This window comes from Ranitomeya variabilis, chromosome 7 (assembly GCF_051348905.1).
Source record: "Ranitomeya variabilis isolate aRanVar5 chromosome 7, aRanVar5.hap1, whole genome shotgun sequence".
In the NCBI taxonomy this organism is placed as follows: domain Eukaryota; kingdom Metazoa; phylum Chordata; class Amphibia; order Anura; family Dendrobatidae; genus Ranitomeya; species Ranitomeya variabilis.
The window spans coordinates 8,575,059-8,595,635 of NC_135238.1; the positions used below are offsets into that span (position 1 = coordinate 8,575,059).

Sequence of the window (20,577 nt, forward strand, 5' to 3'; positions counted from 1 at the left end):
AGTGCCTACAGACAGCATCAGGTTGGTGCCATTACACTGATTACATTGATACCTGTGATCAGGATTGTGCTGTGACTACAGACAGTATCAGGTCGGTGCCATTATACTGATTACACTGATAACTGTGATCTGGTTTGTGCTCAGTGACTACAGACAGTGACACGTCGGCGCCGATATACTGATTACACTGATACCTGTGATCAGGATTGTGCTCAGTGACTACAGGCAGTGTCAGGTCAGTGCCGTTATACTGATTACACTGATACCTGTGATCAGGATTGTGCTCAGTGACTACAGTGTTGTGAATTAGACTTTTTGGCTCCCTCTAGTGGTCACTAGTGGTATGACTCTGGGATTGTCTTTTTTCTGTTTGGCACTCACCTGGGTCGTTAGTCCAGGGGTGTCGCTATATTAACTTCCTGGATCCTTAGTCCAGTGCCTGGCATCGTTGTAATCAGATCCTTCTGTTGCTCCTGTCTGCTGGTCCTGGCTCTTGCAAAATTAAGCTAAGTCTTGCTTCTTTGTTTTTTGAGTTACTTGCTTTGCTACTATTTTTGTCCAGCTTGTACTAAATGTGATTTCTGACCTTGCTGGAAGCTCTAGGGGGCTGGTGTTCTCCCCCCGGCCATTAGATGGTTCGGGGGTTCTTGAATATCCAGCGTGGATATTTTAATAGGGTTTTTGCTGACCATATAAGTCATCTTTCTATATTCTGCTATTAGCTAGTGGGCCTCTCTTTGCTAAATACCTAGCTCATTCTTATGTTTGTCTTTTCCTCTTACCTCACCGTTATTATTTGTTGGGGGCTTGTATCCAACTTTTGGGGTCTTTTCTCTGGAGGCAAGAAAGGTCTTTCTTTTCCCTTCTAGGGTTAGTTAGTTCTCCGGCTGGCGCGAGACGTCTAGAACCAACGTAGGCACGTTCCCCGGCTACTTCTATTTGTGGTGCTAGGATTAGATATATATGGTCAGCCCAGTTACCACTGCCCTATGAGCTGTTTTTTTGTGTTTGCAGACTTGGTATTGATTCCTGAGACCCTCTGCCATTGGGGTCATAACAGTATGCCAGGCCAACATTGAATGTTTAATGCATTGCAGAAGTGGGATATAAGAAAGGAAATTCTGAATTTATTTTTTTTTTTTTCCTCTCTTCCTTCCCTTTACCTCTGAGTGGCTTGAGCTTGCTGCAGACATGAATGTCCAGACCTTGATTACAAGTGTGGACCAGCTTGCTGCTCGTGTGCAAAGCATACAAGATTTTGTTACCAGTAGTCCTATGTCTGAACCTAAAATACCTATTCCTGAACTGTTTTCTGGAGACCGATTTAAGTTTAGGAATTTCAGGGATAATTGTAAATTGTTTCTATCTCTGAGACCCCGTTCATCTGGAGACTCAGTTCAGCAAGTTAAAATTGTTATCTCTTTTTTACGGGGCGACCCTCAGGATTGGGCTTTCTCGCTAGCGGCAGGAGATCCGGCATTGGCAAATATTGATGCGTTTTTTCTGGCGCTCGGATTGCTTTACGAGGAACCCAATCTTGAGGTTCAGGCAGAAAAAGCCTTGCTGGCTATTTCTCAGGGCCAGGATGAAGCTGAAGTGTATTGCCAAAAATTTCGGAAATAGTCCGTGCTTACTCAGTGGAATGAGTGTGCTCTGGCCGCAAACTTCAGAAATGGCCTTTCTGAAGCCATTAAGAATGTGATGGTGGGTTTCTCCATTCCTACAAGTCTGAATGATTCCATGGCGCTGGCTATTCAAATTGACCGGCGTTTGCGGGAGCGCAAAACCGCTAATCCTCTGGTGGTGTTGTCTAAACAAACACCTGATTTGATGCAATGTGATAGAATTCAGACCAGAAATGAGCGGAAGAATCATAGACGTCAGAATGGGTTGTGTTTTTACTGTGGTGATTCTACACATGTTATATCAGCATGCTCTAAACGCCTAACAAGGGTTGTTAGTCCTGTCGCCATTGGTAATTTGCAACCTAAATTTATTTTGTCTGTGACTTTAATTTGCTCATTGTCCTCTTACCCTGTTATGGCGTTTGTGGATTCAGGTGCTGCCCTGAGTCTTATGGATCTGTCATTTGCCAAGCGCTGTGGTTTTGTTCTTGAGCCGTTGGTTAATCCTATCCCTCTGAGGGGTATTGATGCTACGCCATTGGTGGAAAATAAACCGCAGTTTTGGACACAGGTAACCATGTGCATGACTCCTGAACATCAGGAGGTGATTCGTTTTCTTGTTCTGCATAAAATGCATGATTTGGTCGTTTTGGGTCTGCCATGGTTACAGACTCATAATCCAGTCTTGGATTGGAAGGCAATGTCTGTGTCAAGTTGGGGCTGTCAGGGTATTCATGGTGATTCCCCGCCGGTGTCTATTGCTTCCTCTACTCCTTCGGAAGTTCCTGAGTATTTGTCTGATTATCAGGATGTGTTCAGCGAGTCCAGGTCCAGTGTTCTGCCTCCTCATAGGGACTGTGACTGTGCCATAGATTTGATTCCAGGTAGCAAATTTCCTAAGGGAAGACTATTTAATCTGTCTGTACCTGAGCATACCGCAATGCGTTCGTATATCAAGGAATCTCTGGAGAAGGGGCATATCCGTCCTTCCTCTTCCCCTCTTGGTGCGGGATTTTTTTTTGTGGCCAAGAAGGACGGATCTTTGAGACCTTGTATTGACTATCGGCTTTTGTATAAAATCACTGTTAAATTTCAGTATCCTTTGCCTCTGTTGTCAGACTTGTTTGCCCGAATTAAAGGTGCCAAGTGGTTCACCAAGATAGATCTTCGTAGTGCGTACAACCTTGTGCGCATTAAGCGAGGAGATGAATGGAAAACCGCGTTTAATACGCCCGAAGGTCATTTTGAGTACTTGGTGATGCCTTTTGGGCTCTCTAATGCTCCTTCACTGTTTCAGTCCTTTATGCATGATATTTTCCGGAAGTATCTGGATAAATTTATGATCGTTTATCTGGATGATATTCTGGTTTTTTCTGATGACTGGGACTCGCATGTAGAGCAGGTCAGGATGGTGTTTCAGGTTTTGCGTGAGAATGCTTTATTTGTTAAGGGCTCAAAGTGTCTCTTTGGAGTACAGAAGGTTCCCTTTTTGGGGTTTATTTTTTCCCCTTCTGCGGTGGAGATGGACCCAGTCAAGGTCCGTGCTATTCATGATTGGACTCAACCCACGTCAGTTAAGAGTCTTCAGAAGTTCTTGGGTTTTGCTAACTTCTACCGTCGTTTTATTGCTAATTTTTCTAGCATTGCTAAACCTTTGACGGATATGACCAAGAAAGGTTCTGATGTTGCTAACTGGGCTCCTGCAGCCGTGGAGGCTTTCCAGGAGTTGAAGCGCCGGTTTACTTCGGCGCCTGTTTTGTGCCAGCCTGATGTCTCACTTCCCTTTCAGGTTGAAGTGGATGCTTCTGAGATTGGGGCAGGGGCCGTTTTGTCGCAGAGAGGCCCTGGTTGCTCTGTGATGAGACCTTGTGCCTTTTTCTCGAGGAAGTTTTCGCCTGCTGAGCGGAATTATGATGTTGGCAATCGGGAGTTGTTGGCCATGAAGTGGGCATTTGAGGAGTGGCGTCATTGGCTCGAGGGTGCTAAGCATCGTGTGGTGGTCTTGACTGATCACAAAAATCTGATGTATCTCGAGTCTGCTAAACGCCTGAATCCTAGACAGGCCCGCTGGTCATTGTTTTTCTCCCGTTTTGACTTTGTGGTCTCGTATTTACCAGGTTCAAAGAATGTGAAGGCTGATGCTCTTTCAAGGAGCTTTGTGCCTGACTCTCCGGGAGTCGCAGAACCAGTTGGTATTCTTAAAGAGGGAGTTATCTTGTCAGCCATTTCTCCGGATTTGCGACGTGTGTTGCAGAGATTTCAGGCTGGTAGACCTGACTCTTGTCCACCTGACAGACTGTTTGTTCCTGATAAGTGGACCAGCAGAGTCATTTCCGAGGTTCATTCCTCGGTGTTGGCAGGGCATCCGGGAATTTTTGGCACCAGAGATCTGGTGGCTGGGTCCTTTTGGTGGCCTTCCTTGTCACGGGATGTGCGGTCGTTTGTGCAGTCCTGTGGGACTTGTGCTCGAGCTAAGCCTTGCTGTTCGCGTGCCAGTGGGTTGCTCTTGCCCTTGCCTGTCCCGAAGAGGCCTTGGACACACATTTCCATGGATTTCATTTCAGATCTCCCGGTGTCTCAGGGCATGTCTGTCATCTGGGTGGTATGTGATCGCTTTTCTAAGATGGTCCATTTGGTACCTTTGCCTAAGCTGCCTTCCTCTTCCGATCTGGTTCCTGTGTTCTTTCAGAATGTGGTTCGTTTACACGGCATTCCTGAGAATATTGTGCCTGACAGAGGATCCCAGTTTGTTTCCAGGTTCTGGCGATCCTTTTGTGCTAGGATGGGCATTGAGTTGTCGTTTTCGTCTGCCTTTCATCCTCAGACTAATGGACAAACGGAGCGAACTAATCAGACTCTGGAGGCTTATTTGAGGTGTTTTGTTTCTGCGGATCAGGATGATTGGGTGACCTTCTTGCCGTTGGCTGAGTTTGCCCTTAATAATCGGGCTAGTTCCGCTACATTGGTTTCGCCATTTTTCTGCAACTCTGGTTTCCATCCTCGTTTTTCCTCGGGACATGTGGAGCCTTCTGACTGTCCTGGGGTAGATTCTGTGGTGGATAGGTTGCAGTAGATCTGGAATCATGTGGTGGACAACTTGAAGTTGTCACAAGAGAAGGCTCAGCGTTTTGCCAACCGCCGCCGCGGTGTGGGTCCCCGACTTCGTGTTGGGGATTTGGCATGGCTGTCTTCTCGATTTGTTCCTATGAAGGTCTCCTCTCCTAAATTTAAGCCTCGCTTCATCGGTCCTTACAAGATATTGGAAATCCTTAATCCTGTGTCCTTTCGCTTGGATCTTCCTGTGTCATTTGCCATTCACAACGTGTTCCATAGGTCTTTGTTGCGGCGGTACGTTGTACCTGTGGTTCCTTCTGCTGAGCCTCCTGCTCCGGTGTTGGTTGAGGGCGAGTTGGAGTACGTGGTGGAGAAGATCTTGGATTCTCGTCCCTCCAGGCGGAGGCTTCAGTATCTGGTCAAGTGGAAGGGCTATGGTCAGGAGGATAATTCCTGGGTGGTTGCCTCTGATGTGCATGCGGCCGATTTAGTTCGTGCCTTTCACGCTGCTCATCCTGATCGCCCTGGTGGTCTTGGTGAGGGTTCGGTGACCCCTCCTTAAGGGGGGGGTACTGTTGTGAATTAGACTTTTTGGCTCCCTCTTGTGGTCACTAGTGGTATGACTCTGGGATTGTCTTTTTTCTGTTTGGCACTCACCTGGGTCGTTAGTCCAGGGGTGTCGCTATATTAACTTCCTGGATCCTTAGTCCAGTGCCTGGCATCGTTGTAATCAGATCCTTCTGTTGCTCCTGTCTGCTGGTCCTGGCTCTTGCAAAATTAAGCTAAGTCTTGCTTCTTTGTTTTTCGAGTTACTTGCTTTGCTACTATTTTTGTCCAGCTTGTACTAAATGTGATTTCTGACCTTGCTGGAAGCTCTAGGGGGCTGGTGTTCTCCCCCCGGCCGTTAGACGGTTCGGGGGTTCTTGAATATCCAGCATGGATATTTTAATAGGGTTTTTGCTGACCATATAAGTCATCTTTCTATATTCTGCTATTAGCTAGTGGGCCTCTCTTTGCTAAATACCTAGCTCATTCTTATGTTTGTCTTTTCCTCTTACCTCACCGTTATTATTTGTTGGGGGCTTGTATCCAACTTTTGGTGTCTTTTCTCTGGAGGCAAGAAAGGTCTTTCTTTTCCCTTCTAGGTTTGTTAGTTCTCCGGCTGGCGCGAGACGTCTAGAACCAACGTAGGCACGTTCCCCGGCTACTTCTATTTGTGGTGCTAGGATTAGATATATATGGTCAGCCCAGTTACCACTGCCCTATGAGCTGTTTTTTTGTGTTTGCAGACTTGGTATTGATTCCTGAGACCCTCTGCCATTGGGGTCATAACACTACAGACAGTGTCAGGTCGGAGCTGTTATACTGATTACACTGATACCTGTGATCAGGATTGTGCGCAGTGACTACAGACAGTGACAGGTCAGCGCCGTTATACTGATTACACTGATACCTGTGATCAGGATTGTGCTCAGTGACAACAGTGTCAGGTCGGTGCCGTTATACTGATTACACTGATACCTGGGATCAGGATTGTGCTCAGTGACTACAGACAGTGTCAGGTCAGTGCCGTTATACTGATTACACTGATACCTATGATCAGGATTGTGCTCAGTGACTACAGACAGTGTCAGGTCAGTGCCGTTATGCTGATTACACATACCTGTGATCAGGATTGTGCTCAGTGACTACAGACAGTGTCAGGATGGTTCCATTACACTGATACCTGTGATTAGGATTGTGCTCAGTGACTACAGACATTTTCAGGTCGGAGCCGTTATACTGATTACACTGATACCTGTGATCAGGATTGTGCTCAGTGACTACAGACCTATTATGTTGAAGAGGCATTATCACAGCTGAATGATTCGAACACATACTCGGTATTAAAAAGCAACCCCACCAATGGCATTAAAACGAAATTAAGATCATTCTTGCGTAAGTATGTAGAGAAAGGGTCTATCACACAAAAAAGAGCTGAGAAACTAATACCTGAATTCCCACAGTTTCCAAACTGGTACAGTATCCCTAAGGTTCACAAAAATGCAGAAAAGCCCCCAGGACGCCCAATTGTGTCCGGAAAAAATTCTATCACAGAGCCTCTCTCCCAATTTTTAGACTGGCTACTAAAACCATTATTGGCGGAAATACCTTCGTTTGTTAAAGACTCAGGTGACTTTTTGTTAGCCCTCAAAGATTTTTGTTGGCAACCTACTTTTGCCCTAGCCTTCATTGACATCGTCAACCTGTATACGAGAATCCCGCAAAAAAAGGGTTTAGAAGCGATTCAATGTATTCTGTCGCACACAGAAAAGGATCAAGAGTTTATCTCGTTCATCTTAGAGGGATTAGATTTTGTGTTATCTAATAATGCCTTCAAATTTTTGGACAAGTGGTACAGCCAAAAGGTTGGTACCGCGATGGGTACTCCGGTGGCGTGCGTTTTCGCGAACCTGTTCCTCGCAGCGTTCGAGGAGAAGCACGTCACCGGATCCCAAAACCCTTATCTGAAACACATTCGTCTATACCTTCGGTTTGCGGATGATGTTTTCATCGTGTGGGATGGGGGTGAGCAAACCTTTAATAATTTTGTGGCATTTTTGAATGAAAACAACAATGAGAATATGAGATTCACATCTGTTTATAGCGACAAGGAGCTAGAGTTCCTTGATGTGAAAATAGAAATCAGGGAGGGATTATTAAAAACGAGTGTTCATAGAAAAATAACCGCAACTAATAATGTTCTTCATTTTCAGAGTGCTCACCCAAACCATACTTTAAACAGCATTCCCTACAGCCAGATGGTAAGATTGAGGAAAATCAATAATTGTGAGGATAGCTATCAGCACCAAATACAGGATTTAAAGCTGCGGTTTAAAAATAGGGGTTATCCAACTCATGTCCTGCAACAAGCAGAATCACGGGCGGCTAAGTTATCCCAAATGGACCTATTGAGAAAGGGTAGTAACGGCACGAAAAAATCGAAAAAATCAAATAGGGGGGATGGCCACAATAAAAACGGTACTTTTAATTTTACATTCAAACATAGTCCCCTTAATAATGAAATCCACGCAGCCATTCGTAGAAATTGGCATATAATCAGTAATGATTCAGATTTCAGAAATCTACCAGTGTGCACCCCTCGTTTTGCTTATAAACGTTCAGTCAATATAGGAGACTTGGTGGTAAAAAATCGCCTTACGATTAGTAATAACAACTGGATGAAAAAATCCCTTCCGCAGGGCAACTTTAAATGTGGTGGGTGCAGCATGTGTCATCTACACAAAATTGATAACCCTCTAAAAATTGGTACGATATATCACACAGTGAGAGACTTTATAACCTGTAAAAGTAAATTTCTGGTATATGTAATTTTCTGTCCTTGTAACCGATTTTATATCGGGAAGACAATTAGGCCCCTAATGGTACGATTCCGGGAGCACTTCAACTCCATTCTCACAGGGAAGGGAAGAGTGCGTTTAGTCAAGCATATACAAGAAATGCATGGTGGTGATCCAAGCTCACTGAGCTTTGCTGGGCTAGAGATAGTTAAATCCCCTCAGCAAGGCGGTGATCACAATAAGCTTTTGTTACAACGCGAAGCTCGTTGGATCCTAAGAACAAACGCACAAGGTCCCTGGGGGCTTAATGACAAATTGGATATGGCAGTCTTCCTGTAATCCGCATAGAATGCAGAGATAAAAGTATGTTGTTGTTTTTAATTGTTCTAATTGATTGCACATGTTATATGTCTGGTGTCTAACCCTACTAAAGGAACTGACATCATAAGCACAACTCACATGGACCCGTAGAAGCGCCTGAGCGTGAAACGGCCGTCGTCCGTCTTGTCTCTGCACACTCCCCCACTGCTCCCTCCCCATGCCTTAGCCTGTATTGTGCCGTGTTGAACATGGATTGCCACATTCAATAAAGAATTAACTACAGTGGAAGAAACCGGGTGAGTGCCGCATTCTTTCTTTATCTTCATTCTCATGTGAATCATTGACTTTAGCTGCAGAGCACCGCCCCCACTTCACTAGTAGCTGACTCCGTCTGACTTTTGAAGAAGTTATTAGCCTCGCAGCTGGATTGCTTTATGACAGCTCGTTCAGTGCCGATCTGATACTGTCTTTCTTTCTTGCGTTAGATATATATGGTCAGCCCAGTTACCACTGCCCTATGAGCTGTTTTTTTGTGTTTGCAGACTTGGTATTGATTCCTGAGACCCTCTGCCATTGGGGTCATAACACTACAGACAGTGTCAGGTCGGTGCCGTTATACTGATTACACTGATACCTGTGATCAGGATTGTGCTCAGTGACTACAGCCAGTGTCAGGTCGGTGCCGTTATACTGATTACACTGATACCTGTGATGAGGATTGTGCTCAGTGACTACAGACAGTGTCAGGTCGGTGCCGTTATACTGATTACACTGATACCTGTGATCAGGATTGTGCGCAGTGACTACAGACAGTGTCAGGTCGGTGCCGTTATACTGATTACACTGATACCTGTGATGAGGATTGTGCTCAGTGACTACAGACAGTGTCAGGTCGGTGCCGTTATACTGATTACACTGATACCTGTGATCAGGATTGTGCTCAGTGACTACAGACAGTGTCAGGTCGGTGCCGTTATACTGATTACACTGATACCTGTGATCAGGATTGTGCTCAGTGACTACAGCCAGTGTCAGGTCGGTGCCGTTATACTGATTACACTGATACCTGTGATGAGGATTGTGCTCAGTGACTACAGACAGTGTCAGGTCGGTGCCGTTATACTGATTACACTGATACCTGTGATCAGGATTGTGCGCAGTGACTACAGACAGTGACAGGTCAGCGCCGTTATACGGATTACACTGATACCTGTGATCAGGATTGTGCTCAGTGACAACAGTGTCAGGTCGGTGCCGTTATACTGATTACACTGATACCTGTGATCAGGATTGTGCTCAGTGACTACAGACAGTGTCAGGTCGGTGCCGTTATACTGATTACACTGATACCTGGGATCAGGATTGTGCTCAGTGACTACAGACAGTGTCAGGTCAGTGCCGTTATACTGATTACACTGATACCTATGATCAGGATTGTGCTCAGTGACTACAGACAGTGTCAGGTCAGTGCCGTTATGCTGATTACACATACCTGTGATCAGGATTGTGCTCAGTGACTACAGACAGTGTCAGGATGGTTCCATTACACTGATACCTGTGATCAGGATTGTGCTCAGTGACTACAGACAGTGTCAGGTCGGTGCCATTATACTGATTACACTGATACCTGTGATCAGGATTGTGCTCAGTGACTACAGACAGTGTCAGGTCAGTGCCGTTATACTGGTTACACTGATACCTGATGATAAAATCCGTCTTGTGGTTTGTGTGATCTTTATTTTCAATTTTCAGTTAATGAGATTCTTGTGTTCCGGGGCTGGGCTGTGGGCGGGGCTTTATGTGGTGCTCTGCTTAGATGTTCATCTTGGGCTTATGACAGGTCACTGATCACTCACTGACCTGCCCTCTATTTTTCATACTGCATATACTATGGCGGGTTTCCAAAAAAAAATTACAATTAGCGTGTGAAGCATTATGCCTATAATATTGACAGGTAAGAAAAAAAAATGAACTTCATCATTGTCCAACAGGTGCTACTGTGCAACCGCCACCAGTGCCACTTTGCTAGAGAAGAAAAAAATTTGGCAGCAGTAAAATGGCGCTTGTGCAGTAGCATCTGTCAGAATGCAATAAAGTAATTTTTTTTTTTACCTGGCAATGTTATCGGCATAATACTTTGCTAGCAAGCGCTGCCAGCGTCACCATTTTGCTCACATTTTTTTTTATATAAACCCACAATAGTATATGCATTATGTGAAATATGGTGCAGGTCAATGAGGGACCACTGACCTGTCATAAGCCCATAAGGAGGAATATCTAAGCAGAGCACCACATAAAGCCTTGTCCACAGCCACGCCTACAGACCCACTCAGTGGCCGCCCACAGCCTCACCCCGGGGCATGAGACGCTCATCAACTGAAAACTACTAGTGATGAGCGAGTATACTCATTGCTTGGGTTTTTCCGAGCACGCTCGGGTGATCTCCGAGTATTTGTTAATGTTCGGAGATTTAGTTTTCGTCCCCTCAGCTCCATGATTTGTGGATGCTAGACAACCTGAATATATGTGGGGATTCCCTAACAAACAGGCAACCCCCACATGTACTCAGGCTGGCAAGGAGCTGTAAATCATGCAGCTGAGGTGATGAAAACTAAATCTCTGAGCACTAAAAGATACTCGGAGATCACCTGAGCGTGGTCGGAGAAACCCAAACAATGAGTATACTCGCTCATCACTAAAACTACAAATAAAGATTAAACAACCACAAGACGGATTCCATCACCAGGTATCAGTGTAATCAGTATAACAGCACCGACCTGACAGTTACAAACTGATCAACAGCTGCTGATGTGCTTCAGCACTTACATGACATAACAGTGTGTAGGATTTAGCTCCCTGGTAGCTGCATGGATACACACAAGAAAATGTTTTTTTTTAATCAAACCAGACAAAACTGTATTGACTGTCTGTAACGCTGCTGGGTTTATACCTTGTTTCTTCGGCGTTACTTTTGCATGTCTCTGCTTTAACCCTTGCTCCTCTCCCCCTAATGTGCAGGGATACTGTTGTCTGTTACCTGTATGGATGCTGCTCAGTTCCCTGCCACCGCTGCGTAGCTGTACATGTGCTGTGATGTCTTTGCTCTGCTGCATGGCCACTCGCATGTGCGGTCCCTGGCTGCCGCTTGGAAGCTAGCCTTGGCTTGCGAGGTCCTCTGCAGCTGGTGCATGGCTTCCCACGTGTGTCCAGGTTAGCAGCCGCTGCCAGGTGCCCTAAGCCACAGTACCTGTGCTGTCAGTGCTATAATGGTTTCTGTTTGTGCTTAGGGTGCGCGCGGCCACACCTACCCTGCTTTTATCAGGGTTTGAGTGTGCACCTGTGTTGCTTCCTCAGCCTATTGCTGAGGGGCAGCTCCTATATAAACTTCCTCTTTGCTACTGGGCGTTGCCAGAGCATTGCATTTTGTTTCTGTGTCTTGCCTTGCCTTGTGAGGTATCCAGCTCCCGTTCTGTCTGCAGTATGTTCTGGGAGAGCTGATGCCTGTCTCTTGCCTGTTCTGGGGGCCGAGTACCCAGATCCGCCTATCCTGGAGGCTGTATATCCAGATCTGTTTGTGTCTTGTTTACCCGCCTGTTCTGGGGGCAGAGTACGGAGATCTGCCTATCCTGGAGGCTGAATATCCAGTACCTGATCCTGTCTGAACCTGTCTGTTATGTTTCTTAATTCCTATTGTGTCTGGCACCCCTGCACCCTGTGACTGAACTTTCCGTGCTCATCTTTCAAAGATGGAGTTCGGTGTTCTTGCTGAGCGCTTACTATTTTGTGCTCAGTCTTCCATGCGGTGCTAACCCTGTCTGGCCCAGTTCCAGTCCAGCGGAGCTAGCACCATCACGCTTGAGTTCCTTCCTAGGTCTGATGTCCGGAGCCTGACGGCCGAAGTTATGAACCTGATGACCTCCGCTACCTGGTCCTGTGCCCTCCGTGTCCCAGCCGATGACCTGGGCTGCCACACCAGTGTCCAGCCTGTGTCTGATGTCCTTCCAGTGTCCGATGTCCTGATTCCTGGGCTGCCACGCCAGTGTCCCAGCCGATGACCTGGGCTGCCACGCCAGTGTCCCAGACGTCTTTCTGGTATTCCTGATGTCCTTTCATTATCCGATGTCCTGATTCCTGGGCTGCCACGTCAGTGTCCCAGCCGATGACCTGGGCTGCCACGCCAGTGTCCCAGATGTCTTTCCGGTATTCCTGATGTCCTTTCATTGTCCGATGTCTTGATTCCCTGGGCTGCCACGCCTGTGTCCATGTGTCCAGATGTCCTGCCTGTGTCCTGAGGTCCACCCTGAGATGACGTCCTTCTGGGATCGGTGTCTGATGTTCTCCTGCTGTGCCTGTGCTACGTCCGAGGCCTGAGAGATTGGCCGTCCTAGTATGCCCGTGCCAGGTGACCCTGGACTGCATCAACCCGTGATGACTCCTGCCATCGTCAGACGTCCATCTAAGCCTGTGTTCCTGATGTCCAGCCTGTGTTCCTGATGTCCAGCCTGTGTTCCTGATGTCCAGCCTGTGTTCCTGATGTCCAGCCTGTGTTCCTGATGTCCAGCCTGTGTTCCACATGTCCAGCCTGTGTTCCACATGTCCAGCCTGTGTTCCACATGTCCAGCCTGTGTTCCACATGTCCAGCCTGTGTTCCACATGTCCAGCCTGTGTTCCACATGTCCAGCCTGTGTTCCACATGTCCAGCCTGTGTTCCACATGTCCAGCCTGTGTTCCACATGTCCTGCCTGTGTTCCACATGTCCTGCCTGTGTTCCACATGTCCTGCCTGTGTTCCACATGTCCTGCCTGTGTTCCACATGTCCTGCCTGTGTTCCACATGTCCTGCCTGTGTTCCACATGTCCTGCCTGTGTTCCACATGTCCTGCCTGTGTTCCACATGTCCTGCCTGTGTTCCACATGTCCTGCCTGTGTTCCACATGTCCTGCCTGTGTTCCACATGTCCTGCCTGTGTTCCACATGTCCTGCCTGTGTTCCACATGTCCTGCCTGTGTTCCACATGTCCTGCCTGTGTTCCACATGTCCTGCCTGTGTTCCACATGTCCTGCCTGTGTTCCACATGTCCTGCCTGTGTTCCACCCTGAGATGACGTCCTTCTGGGATCGGTGTCTGATGTTCTCCTGCTGAGCCTGTGCTATGTCTGAGGCCTGAGAGATTGGCCGTCCTAGTATGCCCGTGCCAGATGAACCTGGACTGCATCAACCCGTGATGACTCCTGCCATCGTCTGACGTCTGAGTCGTGTACCCTTCCTTGTCATGTGGAATCGGGATCCTGACATCATTATGTTTTGTTATGTACTGTGCTATCATTTAAGTAAACTTTGTTTCTTCATTCCTGAAGTTGTGCGTTGTAGTCTAGTTCTGCATATCTACATCTTGTTCACATGCTCAGCTGCCACAGACCCTGCTCGCTACCGTTCCCTAGTCTGGGTAGGTCCAGGTTACTCTGTGGTCCAGTGGGTCCACATTGCGTTCCTTTTTGGGATGCTCGCCCACGTCGTCATGGTCTGGCGACGTGGAGGTGTCGGCTCGGCCACGTTTGTGGTCGCAGCCGCAACACTGTCATATACTTTATTTCTTCAAAACGGCTTTCTCCAGTACAAGTCAATAACATAAACAGTCCTTTCTTTAGACACAATGAAACAAAGTAAATGTTGCTGCCTCACCAACCTCAGTATTGCAGACAGTAGTAGCTCCAAATGTGTTCACCAAAAAAAAAACACCTCCCTATTCTGCTTCTAGCACAACACCACATTGCTGAGGTAACCCAGCTGCTATTAGGCCTGCAAGCTTCTAGCAAGATCATGGGAATGACCTTTCCCACCCAGACTCTTCTAGCTACTCTTAAATCCTGGACCAAAAATCCAGTCAAATGAACCCTCTAAGTAACCAAGTGTTATTGGTGCAGACTTTATATTTCCCAGGCAAGCCGCATAGGTGACACATATCTGTCATCCAGGACTTTACCTCCTGCAAATGTCCTTTGACTGCTGCTAGACTTAAGGTACCTTCACACTAAACGACATCGCTAGCGATCCGTGATGTTGCAGCGTCCTGGCTAGCGATATCGTTTCGTTTGACACGCAGCAGCGATCAGGATCCTGCTGTGATGTCGCTGGTCGCTGAATAAAGTTCAGAACTTTATTTGGTCGTCCGATCGCCGTGTATCGTTGTGTTTGACAGCAAAAGCAACGATACCAGCGACATTTTACACTGGTAACCAGGGTAAACATCGGGTTACTAAGCGCAGGGCCGCGCTTAGTAACCCGATGTTTACCCTGGTTACCAGTGTAAAATGTAAAAAAAAAAAAACAGTACATACTTACATTCGCATCCCCCGGCGTCCGCTTCCCACACTGACTGAGCGCCGCAAAGTGAAAGTGAAAGCACAGCGGTGACGTCACCGCTGTGCCCTGCTACTGCCGTCAGTCAGTGCAGGAAGCGGACGCCGGGGGACGCGAATGTAAGTATGTACTGTTTGTTTTTTTTACATTTTACGCTGGTAACCAGGGTAAACATCGGGTTACTAAGCGCGGCCCTACGCTTAGCAACCCGATGTTTACCCTGGTTACCCGGGGACCTCGGCATCGTTAGTCGCTGGAGAGCGGTCTGTGTGACAGCTCTCCAGCGACCAAACAGCGACGCTGCAGCGATCGGCATCATTGTCTATATCGCTGCAGCGTCGCTTAGTGTGAAGGTATTTTTAGAACCCACAGTGCTGGAACAGTGTTTGTAGATTTTTTTGGCTATTTTTTTCTTTGGAACTTTAGTGTTTAAAAAGGCATTGTCCAGTACTGAACCATCCTTTTAATGAAGGGTAACAAAGAAATTGACAGTCATAAAGAATTGAGATAGAAAGTATACTGTAGATATATTATATATATATATATATATATATATATATATATATATAATATATCATGACACATCTATTGGAAATGAGCACATTGATTCAACGAAAAGTAAATTTGTGTTACATTTATTTTTAAATTCCCCAAATCCAGTAAATTTGAACAATTTCCTCCCTGAGAATCACCAAAAATGTCTGATGCCATTTTACACATTATGAAGAATTGCATTAGTCACAGAAGGCTCACATGACTTTGGACGCAGCTGGGCTTATTTTCCCATAATGCTTTTCAGCTATCACATGATACAGAGCAGCCAATCAGGAGGGACTATAATATCTTGGATAAAAGCAGAGGCAGAGATTTCAGCAGCCACTTTGTGGTGACTCTGGATAGTGAAAAGTCATCACAACTTAGCCATAGCGCTAGAAGCAATAAAATAATGAAAAAATTGTACAGATAATGTTTGATTGTGCAGCAGTTTAGTTTGCGGAATACCTCTGTTCTGATCATTCATTTACCCGTATCCGTAAATGTGGAAGTAACTTTGACATTACTATGCTCACAGATGTGTTCATGCCTGTCAGGGGCTGCCTTCCATTTCTACCTGGATTTTATGCAAGGATTTGGCTGATCTATACATTGGGATGACAGCAACAATAAAGAGTGACAATATAGCACTTGTAGTAGAAAAAAAACAAACACTCCCCCGGAAGAAGGCAAGTGCCGAAACGTGCATAGGGACCCAGGCTCACATCTCCTAGCTTTGGTATTTATTCTTACCTTTTTTCTAACACAAGCGCTCTATTGTCACCCCTTATGTTCTGTTCTCTATAGGTAATATATACATTTACTAACACTCAGGTTGTGAGAATTGCTATTTGATTTACTGCAATATCACTATGTAGATACTGCTGTGATTGTTTCCTGTCTATGACTCGAGCGTTTAGAGAATTGCTCTACCTTTGCATATCATGATTGAGCTACGTACTCTTTTCTATGCATTGTATTAATTGCTGGTGATTTTGCTCTTGTATATTTTTGCCCAAATGTATGTCTTAATTTTTTAAATATGACCTAATAAAGAATTATTCTTTCATTACAATTTTTGCTATTTGGTTTCTAGTTGCAATTCTATAAAATAAATCTCGGACTCTCTTACCTTCTTGGTGCTGGGTTTCTCCACTGAGCCCAAGAGACCTTCATCATCTTCAGTATTACTCTCAGAATGCAGTTATATAGACATACACAAAGCAATAAGGAAAACAGATAACGACAACTTTTTAGAGGTCATACCTGCCAATATAAATAATCTAAAGAGGAAACATCGAGAAAATCAGAAAACATGTAGTAAGTGGTGTGACAGAGGTTGCAGCAAGGAAATTAGGAGTACTGGAGATGTTAATGGTTTATTAACATGGTATGTAACTTTAAGGAGGGAGTATTATATGGTGCCCTCGCTTTACTAACTATGGTGGTGTGTGGATAAGTGCTACAGGTTCGGAAAAGATCTGGTGACCGACCACATAAAACCTTCACCATTAAACTCTATATATTATAATCAATATACCTCAAACATGTTGCTCAACAGTGCAACCCCAGGCTGGAAAGCATCATTCAAGTGATGGTGAAAGGTTCCCCCCTCTTGCGTTATCTTTAATTTTGGATCTATCTTCACCCTATCTGTCGCATGGTTGCTCACTGGCTCGGTGGTCAGCACTGCAGCCTTGCAGCGCTCGGGTCCTGAGTTAAAATCCCACCAAGGACAACGTCTGCAAGAAGTTTGTATGTTCTCCCTGTGTTTGCCTTGGTTTCCTCTGGAGACTATGATTCACCGCACACCCTTAGTGGAATATCTTTCAGAAATTAACAATTCATTCACTATGCACAAAATCAATCAGCTAGCATATGTACACCGGAAAAATGATATGCGACACAGATTACTGACTTTTCGACCCCTCCCGGGTCTCACTCATAGGTCTCTGTAAACAAACAATAAGCAAAGAAAAACATAAAAAACTAAAACAAAATTAATGAAATTAATAGGGGTTTATACATTTTAGATAAAACATAACATAATTACAAGTGTGCTCCCAAATAGCAATAAAATAGAATAGCAAAACAAATTAAATAATACAGCATGTGGCCAAACAGGTGAAATATAGGGACATGGCGTCCAATGAGATCCCGTGGTGTTGTGTGTAGTGTGAGTTTTACCTGAATCCAGGAGTAGTATGGGAGCAGAACTCAAGAAAAGGGAAGGGATGTCCCTGTAGTATCCAGAGGCTGTAAGAGAAAATCATGTTATTAAAACTAGTTCCCATCCATAGACTAGAATGGTTAAAGAGAGCCTGATTTACCTAACAATCCCAGAAATTCAGTTGTAATAGTATAGGGTGCCTATTGTGGCAGTGGACCCGTGGGATCACAAGTGTGATGTCAAAATATATGTGGGCCAAAGTATGTTGCAAGTGCTGAATAAAGCATTGGTAGCCTCAGGGTTTTCCAGGTTTCCACCCACATTACAAAGACTGATAGGGAAATTTAGATTGTGAGATTGCTGCACTGAAAGTAAAGGGGCCGAATAATATTGCACGCCCCAATTTTCAGTTTTTTAATTTTGACCAAAATGTAAAATAACAAATAAATTTCGTTCAACTTCACAATTGTGTTCCACTTCCACGAATACTTTTGCAATGCACTGTACATAGAATGGTATACCAGCGGAATGTCGAACATTAGAGGGATGAACATTGGAAACCTGGACGTTATCAAAAGGGAAATCGAAAGAACACATGTACACCTAGTGGGAATCAGTGAATTGCACTGGATTGAATCTGGGGACTTCATCATGAGACAGTGACACTGTTTATTACTCATAAAACAAGACGGAAAGGAGAAAGGAATTGCCATTATGGTCAACAAAAGGATCGTAAAGTTGTACAGAGCCCCCCATACATCAATGATCGGGTCATGTCCAGTTGCATCAGTTGTGACAATCATCCAAATCTATGTACCAACAGCAAATGTGTCAGAGCTGAACATTGAGGAATTCTATGCCTTGGTCCAGTGCTTTAGCACTCAACAGAACCCCGAGAAAGGACATTATGAGTAACTTCAATGCTAACGATATAGATACTGTAGATTGGTAAGAGAGCTAAGTGGGATGGGCGACAGATGATGACTTCAGTTTTGGCCACTTTGAGCTTTACAAAGTGAGAGGAGAATGAGGATATGGCTGATAGACACTTCGGGATTATGGACAGCAGGGAGGTGACGTCTGGGCCAGAGAGGTAGATCTGAGTGTCATCAGCATAGAGGTGGTACTGGAAGCCATAGGACCTTATGAGTTGTCCCAGGCCAAAGATATATATAGATGGAGAAGAGGAGGGTCCCAGGGCAGAGTCTTGAGGCACACCGATACAGGGAGGGCAGAATGAGGAGGTAGTATAGGAATGAGAGACACTAAATGTGTGGCATGAGGAGATCCAGTAGAGGACAGGTCTATTATACTGAAGAAAGAGAGAATCTGTAGTAGGAGGGAGTGGTCAACTGTCTGAAAAGCAAATTACAGGTCTGAAAGGAGGCATATAGAGAATTGCCTGTTAAATTTGAGGGTAAGTCCTTAGTAATTTTGGTTAGGGCAAATTTTGAGGGTGGAAGCCAGATTGGGGTTGTCGAACAGCATTTGAGATGAGAGGAAAGTTCAATATTAATATGCTGTCCAAGGAATTTGGAGGCGAAGGGGAGCAGCAATATTGGGGGATAGCTGGACATACTGTAGAAGTTGGGTCAAGAGTTGGTTTCTTCAAGATAGGTGTAAATGTTGCATGTTTGAAGGCAGAAGTGCAAACAACAGAGATTAATGATAGGTTGAAGAGATTGTTTAGGGTTGGGATAAGCAGGATGATGTGTATGTCCATCAGTGTGAGTGGATGTGGAGGACCACTGAGTAAGACCAAAGAATTAAGCAAGTGAAAGGAGTTTGGAGGCTGCTGACTGATGGGTATCAGAAGGAATGTTGAAGTCACCTGTGATGACATTAGGAATGTCAGTAGAGATGAAGTGTAGAAGCCAAGTGAAGTTATCGATAAAGATGGTGGCAGGTCTCAGGGTCGGTATATGACAGCCACTTGGCGGTTGGAGAGACAATGGTTATGGACAGAGTACACTTCAAAAGAAGGGAGGATAAGGCAGAGTAGAGGTTGAATTGGGTTGAAGATGCAGTTGCTAGAAAGAAGAAGGCTAATTTCTTCACCATGTTTATTGCCAGGGCGAGGAGTGTGGGTAAAGTGAAGGCCACCGTAACACAGCCGCAGCAGAAGAGGCCATGTCGGAGTGTGTCAGCCATGTGCCTGTGAGGCTCAGGAAATAAAGATTGCCAGAACTAAAAAGGTCATAAATGACATGATGCTGACTGCAGGTTTAACAAGCATTTCATAGTGCTCCAGAGAGAGGGAGCAGTGGAGTGGGAGTCAAGTTGATGGGTTTTAAATTGGAGAGGTTAAAGCATCTTTCAGTAGCTGGTGAGTGATAGAGAAGAGAAATAATACAGTGTATTAGCTGTGGAGGTCCAAAATTGGGAGAGTTACCACTGGCAGGAAAGAGAAGCAGAAAGAAGGAATTGTGCTTCAGAAGAAACGAGGGAGTAAACACAGTGCAATAGGGTCTTAACCAGGAGAGTAAAAGGAATACTAATAAGGTTATACTAACTAGAGATGAGCAAATATTTCAATGTTCGATTCTGATTACGATCGTCGATTTTTGCAATATTCGCCGATTAAATTGTCGAATATTTGACGAACAAAACCGAATGTCATTCATCTCAATGGAATGCAAAAATAAACGCATGCACAACACTATATATATCAACCCTAAATGCTGCCAAAACGCATCAAATGATGGACAGACACAAGGAAAGTGGCCTCATTTCCCCCACAGTACAAATTGTAGCATGGCACTGCAGCAATCAGCCAGGCATGAGGTATCGGGGTCTGGAACAGCATTTACAGCTTTAAATTGAGTGTCACGGTAAGACGAGGTGGGCGAGGGATCAGCGCAGGCCTGTTGTACTGGGAGCCATGATACCACATGCAACACCTCTACCTGCTTTCAAGCTGAGCCACACTCAGGTGGCACAAATATCAGTTTTGTAGACTACTATTGTCAGAAAAATGTAAGGATAGTAACATGGGGAGTTGACTCAAAGGAGGTGGAGGCCTGACGGTCTCAGAGGCCTACTGCTACAGGCCACACACATGAAGGAGAACCAACCAGGAGTGTTCTTATTTCCAAAAATTATTGGCAGACATCACAAAAGTGGCATGAATTTCACCACAGTAGAAATAGTATAATAGAGACCGACACCTCCTCC

General features: G+C 45.3%; 1 protein-coding gene across 1 annotated transcript in view; it reads right to left on the reverse strand.

Annotated features, from left to right (window-relative positions):
• Positions 1–16,435, reverse strand: part of LOC143785146 (up-regulator of cell proliferation-like) — a 73,332-nt gene extending 56,897 nt beyond the window's left edge. The window contains exon 1 of the mRNA XM_077273828.1: positions 16,366–16,435. The gene's annotated coding sequence lies outside the window, so the exon portion shown is untranslated. The remainder of the gene's footprint in view (positions 1–16,365) is intronic.
• Positions 16,436–20,577: the final 4,142 nt, after the last annotated feature.